Genomic DNA, 10300 nt, shown 5'->3' on the forward strand with positions numbered 1-10300 from the left:
GGCCCAACCTTTTTGGTGGCCTAAAAAAAGTAAAATTTTCATGGGGCCTTTACTAAAAATATGCGGGTTTGTACTTTAAATTTTATTCATTCTTCTTCACATTTAATTAAACGAATAGGTTAAATTCAAAACCAAAACAGTTTCATTTCTTATACTATATTTTTATAGCATGAGCAAGACAGCTAGTAGCCTAGTACATGATATTTTTTTTCTTAAAAAATCCAACCAATATGTAAATACTCTTTAAACACTCTACTTTCTTCTAATTGTTTCAATGTTTATATGAATAATACTAACTTAAGCACACAAAGAAATGTAAATATATTAAAATACGTCGTGAATTTAACTTGATCGGATGATATTGGAAAATATCTTGTGAACAACAACACACGCATAGATCGTTTTCAACATATGAGTCGACAATTATAATGAACATAAGTTATCTTAGTTTTAAAAACAAAAATATACAGTTAAAATAAGATAATGGTCGAATTTTTATCATATAAACTAGAAACAAGTTTTGACTACAAATTAAGAGTTGTGTTTGCTCATTATTGGTTTTATATCAACGCATGCATAGATTTCGAGTTAATCTTCAATTTAAGAAATAAAGAAAGGTTTTATTAAAATACTAAAACAAAGAAGTAATTGAACTAATATTTACTTTGAGAAAAATAAATATGCACTTCAAATGGTAGAAGATTGATATTTATTTGTAGTTTCGGGCTTTTAAGTCGTTCCTCTTTATGAGGTTAGATAAAATAAAAATTTAAAGAAAGAGGAGTAGAAACGGAATCGAACCTTGGTAGAACCATATATAACTAGTGCTTTACCTGTTCGGTGGTCGGAAATATCAATGCGAGAATGTGGCTACTACATTAATTGTAATAAAGTTATCAGTTTAAAATCAAGAATTCAAGATATGTGATCCATTTGTGTAAGTACTTTTCTTATTTTTACATTATAAAACAAAAATATTTGTGTAATCAATGTAACAGAGCACACAAATAAATCAGTAAGTTTACATAGCAAGAAAAAAAAACAAATCAGAAAAAAAGTTGTAAATGTATAAAGTAATAAAAGATCACGAATAGCATATTTGTTGATCTAATAGTGCTCCTTAACTATGTCTTCAATATTAGAAAACATAAACTCAAACGTGTGCCAAAAGTTCAAGTCAAAATAATAGAATGAACCTTGAATCCATGATAACATTCCAAAGAACTTAATCGTCATTTGGTCCTTATATACCTAATTGCTCCTTATAAATTGGACACAAAAGCTTACATATTTTTTTAAAGTCTTGACAAAACAATCAATCGTGCGTGTGTAACTTGAATCTCCCGTCATTGTTGATTTAAACTGCAAAAAGCCTTCAAAACTTTGTAAAAAGCCCATTTCACTTAGAATAGTACCTGTCTAAAGTCTTGACCCGTTACCCAACACACCCATTTTCCTACTTCTTAACATAAAACATAAAAATCAATCATTGTATTGTGTTCAAGAATGTGTACAAAACTAATATGTAATTAACGGTTGAATATGAAACTCTAGGTACCACATCAACTGGGGGCCCGATGGCAACTGCAAAACCGAGCTCCTAATCTAGATAACAAATGTGTAAGAGCATTATCTGTGAACCCAGGGATCTTCAGAACTGACTACATTCATGGATAAATGTAAAAATTCAACATTGGGCCTAATGCTAGTCCATAAAACTTTAACCCCTGCATAAAATAAACAAACTGATTATAAATTGGTCCCTATATTTACTAAAACTAAAAAATAAATTTATAATTTGATGGGCATGTGATAAGGATCAAAAGCATCTACCTGTCTCACTATCGTTGAATAAGCATTTATTGCTCCAGTGTACGTCTTGGCACGCCAGCTGGCAGTTTTCCTTCAGCTTGTAGGCGGACCTTTACAAGATCCGTAGGGTTTGCTACAACAATTGCAAGAGCACCTACACAATACAACCAAATGACAAATAACTATCAATATAACCATGATTGAAAATCCTGGCCCAAAACTGAATTTTGTTTACTATATTATCACCAGTTGTGAGGCGAGCAAGTATTTTAGTGGTCAACGGAACATCTCCAACAAAGTTATCAACAGCATACAAGTTCTTAATCTGTTAGCAACAAAAGAGCATGCTTCAATTTAGCCATCATAACATACGCACGCGCACACACTCACACACACACACAAACACACACACACACATATCAATCAATCAATCAATCATACCCAAACACACACACACACACAAACACACACACACATATATATAATAAAAATACCGGTTCATAGAGGCCTATTCTTAAGCCTCCATACAAGCATTGCTGATGCAAACTTGGTACAATTCCTCTCCACAAAGAAGCAAGACTTTCTTCCTTTGCAATAGTAGCTATAGTACCCAACATTCCCCTATACTTTGGTAAAACCATTCCATCTCTTGCAATCCCTTGCTTTTGCAGCTGTTTTGCAGTGTCTAGTAGAATTTTGTAGATCTAACAACATCAAATTATAGGTTCATATAGCCATTAAAAGCTAATTAAACCATAAATACTATGTTTAAAAGTAAAATACTATATTACAAACTATGCACTATTTAAAGAATGCAACAAATTAACAAAATTATAAATTATACCCTTGTTACAAATTAGCAACCAGGCTACAAATTATTTCTGTATGAAAAATGCACCAAATTATTAACCAAATAAACATCAGGTGAGCAACTCCATTATCAAGTTAACTCTTTCAAGATTTTTAAGATGAAAAATATGCCTAAAACGATTCAAAGAATCCTACCAATTGGAGCACTAAAAACAATAAATGCCGATGCCAGAAAGTAGATATATAACTGTTTGTGGACGAACAAAACATTGATAAATGAACGAACATGAATAAATTTTTTTTCAGTTAATTGAACGAACACAAGCATTCATTTTGTTCGTTATTTATGTTCATAAACATCCATTTATGTTTGTTTATTTGCGTTCTTTTATGTTCATTTAATATATAATAAATATGTTAAATTTATATAAAATATATAAATATTAACATAAAAGGGCTCGCTTAAATTATATGTATACGTTTATTCTATTATGTTTTACGTATGTTTTTGTTCGTTTAAGTTTTATATGAACGAACATGAGCATACCCGTTTTCTTAATGAACGAACATGAACACAAAAATCTGTTCAATTCTATATTCGTGTTTTTGTTCGGTTAAAGTTAAATAAACGAAAACGAACCCGCCTTTGTTTGTGTTTATTTGGTTCGTTTACAACAAAAAAATTGTACTTTTGGCTAACTCTTCATCTGGAAGAACACGAGCGACATCAAAACTATCACACAAAAATAAAACCATACCAGATTTCAAGCAAAATTGCTTGTCGTTTTAACTTTTAAAGTCTACCGAGTGGTTTGGTCAACACCTAAACTATTCAGTATTAACTCAATACAATACGCAATGAACATCCCTAGCTTCCAAGCTAAAAACAAAATATTACTTACGATATACTGATCATGTTATTTTTATTTATAGTACTCATATTCTACATATTACTAAAAATGATTCATACATAATAGTAGTTACCTTTAGTGCTTGTAATGTCGAACTTTACTCCACGATCAGTTTATACAACATCTTGGTTCATTGTTTGGTATCATACAACTTTCGAGACTTATTCCAATTGCACCTAATTTCTCACCTTCGGTTATGAAAACAAACTTGTACAAATAATAGGCTACCAACTAATTAGGGTTAATGAATTGAAACCCAACAATTCACGCATGATACTGAAATCAGACAACGGTTTTATCGTATCTCTTACAAGGAAACTGAAGCTCTAGGGTATAGATGCTGAAGTTTTATATCCAATTAGCCCTAATTTCCTCAACACAGATTCAAACCAAATTCACACAAATCAATCACCCAAATCAAACATAAACCAGTCAAATCAACAACTTACCGGTTGTTATTACCGGAAGATAACTATAATAATAATAATAATAATAATAATAATAATAATAATAATAATAATAAAGTGGAGACACCTCTGCCCCCAGAGCACAATTATTAGTAGAGAAGGAAAACGAAATTTATATATCACTTTTTTTTAAACGGGTCCTTAAAAATTTATGCGTCTAAAGCCCTAGCTTTAGTTTGTAAATTATTTAGGCTGGCCCTACTGCTAACGGTCTTATCTTTTAACAATTTTGTTCTCAACAAGCCGTGGCTAACGAAAGCTTAACTCTGTTAGTGTGATGATGATGTGTCATGCACACGTGTCAAAAGCGTTCTTATACATGTGACAAAAACGCATTTCGATTTTAAAAGATGAAACCATCAGCATCCAACGTGTTAACTATGACTATTATTTGCCAATGGTCAATAGTTTTGGTTCTTTAAATCCAATTTTTCTAAAATAAATCATGAAAACAAGACATAAGAATAGCTTAAAATCATTTTGAATTAATGACTGTTAATCAATTTAACGCTTTATAAATAGGTGGTTAATTTTTTCAATCGATATTTGTGTAATTTTATACAACACCCTACAATAAGTTGATTGTTTTATATACGGTTGAAAAGGTAGAAAATCATGTCATTTTGATGGGTTGAACCGTTGAACTTAAATACAATCTTCTACATGTTTATGCGTGTTAGATACATTATTCTTAATTAGGACACATTAACAAATGTATAATATGAACACTAAACAAGATCCTTTCAACTCATTTGTGTAAACTAGCCAAGCATGTTGACATGTTTAAATTGAGCTATTTACTCAAGTTATAAATAGTTTGTTGGCTCTAGAAAAAATGGGTTAAACAGGAAACAAATTAAACAGGTCAATATGTTTAATGGACAATAAGCTTAACCGAAAACATTTCGTTTAATTAAGTAGGTTAAACAGGTCCGACCAGAACTGAAATGTTTATCAAACGGATTCGATATAACAACTCAAAATCTTACTAACTTATGTTTTGTTGGCAATAGCTTCTTGGTCGGAAGTTTTCATCCCTTGTTGAGGGGTATCTTCTCCTATTGCCTGTATAACTTATACAGTAAGTTTTAATGTTCATTAAGCAATTGTTAGGAAGGCATGTTTTATTGTTAGTATACCAATATGATGAATATAATTAGCAGCCCATCAAAAAACTCGTTGACCGATAAAGAAAAAAAAGCTCCACGTTCCCCATTTCTTTGAGTTTGAATTTCTTGTTTAAAATCCGCGGAATTTTAGGGGTGTCAATTCCTGACACGACCCGAAACCCGACACGAAAAAATATAGGTTTTGGTCGACCCGTTTTCTTAAGCAGGTCAACCAGAACCCGACACGTTTAAAAAACAGGTCAACCCGAAACCGTCCCGTTAAAAAGTGGGTTGACCTGTTAACTCGTTTAACAATTTTAGAGAAGTTAATATATTTATTTTAGAGATAAGATGTTTTAAATTTTAAAGTTAAATAGTTAGTTTTTTTAATTTTTCATATATCAATTAAAATTTAAAAGTAAAACTAATTTCTTTTTACGCTACTTTTATATACTTTTTACTTCTAATAATTTCATTGTATTAGTTCTTACTATATATTCTCTAGTTATTTCATTGTTTGTTCTTATCTTTGGCTGAATATGTGAACCTAAATTTGTTAATTGAGAATGAGAGATAAATACACAAAAATAATTAGATTTATCATAAATTATTAAAAAGTTTTATATGAATAAGAGCAATTAATTGTTTAATTTATTATTAAATGAATATATATTGCTCATATTCATATATTAACGTAAAATAGGTTTACCTGAAACACAACCCGAACACGACACGAATTAAAATGGGTCGATATGACTCGACACAAATAAAAATGTCAGTTGGGTTAGGGTTGAAGAATCTCAACCTGTCAACCCGAAACCCATCAACCCGTCAATCCACCAACCCGACACGATTAACGCCCCTACTGAATTTTCGTCAAATAAAATACTTAAACAAAGAAAAAGAAAAATAATTACTTGGATTTCACAAATGGGCCTTACCAGGGTTTCAAGAAAACTATTATTTTTCAATATGATCCAATCCAGTTAACCCAATGAATACAAAAACTGAATCCTAGAATCTGAGTGAGGGTTTGATTGTTTGTTGTGATTATCAGAGAAAACATGTTCAATCGAAGACGATTCCTGTCTCTTCCCATGGTTATTGGAGCTGTCGTGTAAGTTCTTATTATTCTTCCGGACCCACAGCTTGCCTGTATGTTTATTGCACAATTTATTATTGCCTCATTTGACCATTTTGTGTGTTTTAGAATTGGAGTTGTGTCCGGAAAAGCCATATTTGGACCAGCTGTGGATGACTACTGGAAGAAGAAGCTCGAGGAAGAAGCCGCTGCTGCTAAAGAAACCGACTCGAACTCGTCTTAAACAGCAGCTTCAACAAATGCTGCAATTTTATTCCCAGATTAATAAGCTTCATATAGATTGTCCTTTAATTGGTTATAGGGGCGTAATGTGGATCCGTAAAATAGTTTGTTTTTTTCTCGTCGCGGTCTTGTGTATTAGCTTTTTAAATAATAAATCGTTCGTTGGGTGTATAAATTATCTCATTCCCTTGCATAGCGGTTGTTGAAAGTAAAATATTCGGGACTTGTATAATTTACGATCGTTGTTAACTTGTTTGAGGATTTTATAAAAACTTAAATACAAAATTGTGTAGACAAATTAAAAATCAAACTAACTTGTCTAGACCCAACAGCGTGAGCTGGATCAAGGTCAAGGCAAACTAAATACAAGCGTAGTTTAGTCAAGCTGGCTCTGCTCAAGCTCAAGAGTCAAGGCAAACCAAACACAAGCTTAGTTTGGTCAAGCTGGCTAGACTCATCATTGCTAGCTAGAGTCTGAGTTTATAATCACTTGGCTTATCGTTGAATAAACTCTTAACAGTGATTTTGTTATGATTTTAAAAGATTTCAAATCTGACTACAACCAATGAGCTGAATTTTACAGAAACATTATCATAAAACCAAGCAAGCAATTGCCTCACTTTAAACAGTTTCAGCAAATGCTGCAATTTTTTTCATGTGCGTGAAAGTGTGCAGTGGTTCATACTTAACAATTACTACTTACTGGAGTACTAGACTTATCATGTTCCAGTTCAGGAGACATAAAGTTGCAACTTTTGTTCCCAGATTAATAAGTTTATTACTGTCCTAATATCATTTAAACTGTCCTATAATTGGTTATAGCCGGTGTAATGAGGAACCATATAATGGTTTGGTTTTGTCTCATTGCGGTGCGTGGCTCGGGTGTATTGCTGTATGAATTAGCTCTTTAAAAACTTATAGCGCATTTGTCTTAGTTTATGCATTCATATGAAAAATTAGCTGATTTGCTGAAAGTAGCTCGCTCATATGAAAAATTAGCTGATTTGAACCATGGACTGATACAGCTTAGATTACTTGCTTGCCCTTGCACACGGTAGTTGAAAGTGTAGCATTTGTGTGTAATTTAAGATTGTTGTTACTTTGTTGTAAACAAGAAGCTTTTATAAAAATATAAATACTAAATCCTATAGACAAGTAAAAGAACGAATGGGCTCGTCTAGCCATGAGCTGGCCTGAGCTCAAGGCAAACTGAATATAAGTTTAGCTTCTGACTTGGTTGGAAATATCATGTCAAACTGGCTCGAATTGTATCATTGCAAACTAGCGCCCGAGTTGATACTCACTTAGCTCAAATGACTCCTTGAATAAACTCAAAAAATGGTTTAGTTGTTTCCAAAGGTTTTGAATCTATGACTATTAACAGCCATTGAATTGAATTTTGCAGAAGTATTGTTATTTGATTCAAAACATAAATTAAAACAGTAACTATGCAATTAAAGACAGCTTGCTCATATAAAAACTCAGCTATGGATTGATACAGCTTGTATGGCTTGCTCAACGGATCGTATAAGTTATCCTGTTCCCTTGCACAGCAGCAGTTGGTAAAACAAGAAAATAGCAGACCAACTCGTCTAGCAATGAGCTGGCTCACGCTTGGCTAGGGGTGTTCAGATTTCGATTCGCATTCGAAACATTCGAAATTCGATTCGATTCGAATCCGATTATTAAGATTCGAATTCGATTTTAAAACATTCGAATTCGATTCGTATTCGAGTATATTAATCGAATACGAATCGAATATGAATTTATGATTTATTATTCGATTCGATTCGAAATTCGAATTCAAATTATATATACATATATGTATATATATAATATTTTTTTTATTTGTTTCAAATCCATAAATAATAAATGTCCATTACAAATTATTAAACACAATATGCCATATTCTTGTTTCTTAGCATATACCAATATGGATGTTATTTACTTCTTATTTTGAATTTATACTATTTGTAGTTTAGTTTTGAATTTATTATCATGTGGTGTTGTAGCTACTTCAAATTTATATGCTTCTTTTGCAATTATGATTATGGTTTTCAAATTTTTGGCATAGGTAAACTTGAGTTAGATTGTATTTATTCGAATTAAAATCGAGTTTATTTGAATTCGAATTTCAAATACGAATTCAAATCGAATTTCGAATTTGGCATATAATACGAATACGAATCGAATAGTTAAGCTTTTAATCGAATACGAATACCGGCAAAAAAAAACAATTATTCGGATTATTCAATTCGATTTAACTTGAAAATTCGTTATTCGATTCGATGAACACCCCTACGCTTGGCACAAGCTGCATACTATCTTAGTTTCTCGTTTGGTTGGAAATATAAAGTCAAGCTGGCTCGGCTCTTATCATTGCTAACTAGAGCCCGATTATAACAACCATCGAGTTGAATTTTACAGAAATATTATCGTAAAACGAAACAAGCAATTGCTTAATTTCAAGATTCAGTTGTCCTATGTAAAACATAAATTAAACCTATTACATTTGGAAGATACAACAACATAACAAAATGAAATCTTTATTCATTCATGTTTCACTCTCTTCAACTTCTTCCCTGAAATCTTTCTACTATTTCTTGATTCATCATCAAGACCAATACTTTTCAAAGGATGATACTTAGCCTTCAACAACCGCTCCTTCGCCGCTTCCAACCTATCATTCTCATCTTTCGGAGTTCTAACAAACCCTAAAATGTTCTGCTTACAAACCTTAATCTCCATCTCCACCGCATTAATCCTAAAACCAACCGGCACACTACAATTCTCAACAATCTGCTTTTGCCTACTATGAATAATCTCCGGCTGCCACACTTTCGCCGCAGTTGAAGCTTCCTTCACTCTCCTTAACCATTTTAACTCATCAACTGCTGCTTTTAACTTCTCGTTTTCAACTACTAACTTACCTTCAATCTCATTCAACTTTCTTGTGTGTTCATGTATCTGAGACTCTATTCGAAGAACAGCTCTTCGTTCCGCTAAAAGCTTCTTCACTTTATCCTTCTCGAATCTGATTTGGTAGACTGATTTGACAGACTGGCTGTCGGTGGAAGAAGACGTGTGTGTCGGGAAGTCAAAAGATAGTAACTTTGACCATAAAACGTCTTCTTTCGATAGACGATTGAGGCGTCTGCAACTCATGGAGAGACAGCATAGATCTTTGTAGGTCAAACGTGTTGTGTTGACTCCTAGTTCCAGTATCCACCTCCATAATTCATCTAGTAATGACATCTCTAAATCCACTAAATGATAAAATTGTTAAACCGACAAGCACATCATATGATAAATAACCAAACAAATTGAGACAAGGATTGCACATTTAGGGGCAAGCAATAACCGTACCAAAAACCAACAAAACCGAAACGAAACTAACCGATAACCGAACTACCCAAAAAGCGGTTATCGGTTATTTTTCGTATCCTCGGTTAACAAAAACTAACCGAGCCGAACCATTCATATTTTCATATATTTCTAGTGTTTATATCTCTATTTCATGTCTTTCATGTTTTATACCACCCTTTCATGTATTTATTTATATCTCAATTTCGTGTATTCATTTCATGTATTTATGCATTTCTAACTAAAACTTTTAGCCCAAATAATATAATTTCGGTCATTAACTTAAATTAACCTTATCGAACCGAAGACCGAAAAATTAACCGAATAAACTGAACCAATTAACCGAAAACCGATTGGTTAACTTGGTTGAGGGCTATTAACCGAACCAAAACGTGCACACCCCTAACTGTAATTCAAATTAGGTCAAAATCAGACTGAAAATCGTTATAAAATGCTCTAAAGTCACCTTAATTCCTATGCAGTCGATATCGCCGATATATCAGT

At 32.5% G+C, this 10300-nt stretch overlaps 1 pseudogene; it reads right to left on the reverse strand.

Annotated features, from left to right (window-relative positions):
• Positions 1-1251: 1251 nt before the first annotated feature.
• Positions 1252-9688, reverse strand: LOC143583357 (mitochondrial uncoupling protein 1-like; annotated as a pseudogene).
• Positions 9689-10300: the final 612 nt, after the last annotated feature.

The sequence above is a fragment of the Bidens hawaiensis genome, unplaced genomic scaffold (genome assembly GCF_021521415.1).
Source record: "Bidens hawaiensis isolate Kalapana, Puna unplaced genomic scaffold, B.hawaiensis_p1.1 tig00032368_1, whole genome shotgun sequence".
In the NCBI taxonomy this organism is placed as follows: domain Eukaryota; kingdom Viridiplantae; phylum Streptophyta; class Magnoliopsida; order Asterales; family Asteraceae; genus Bidens; species Bidens hawaiensis.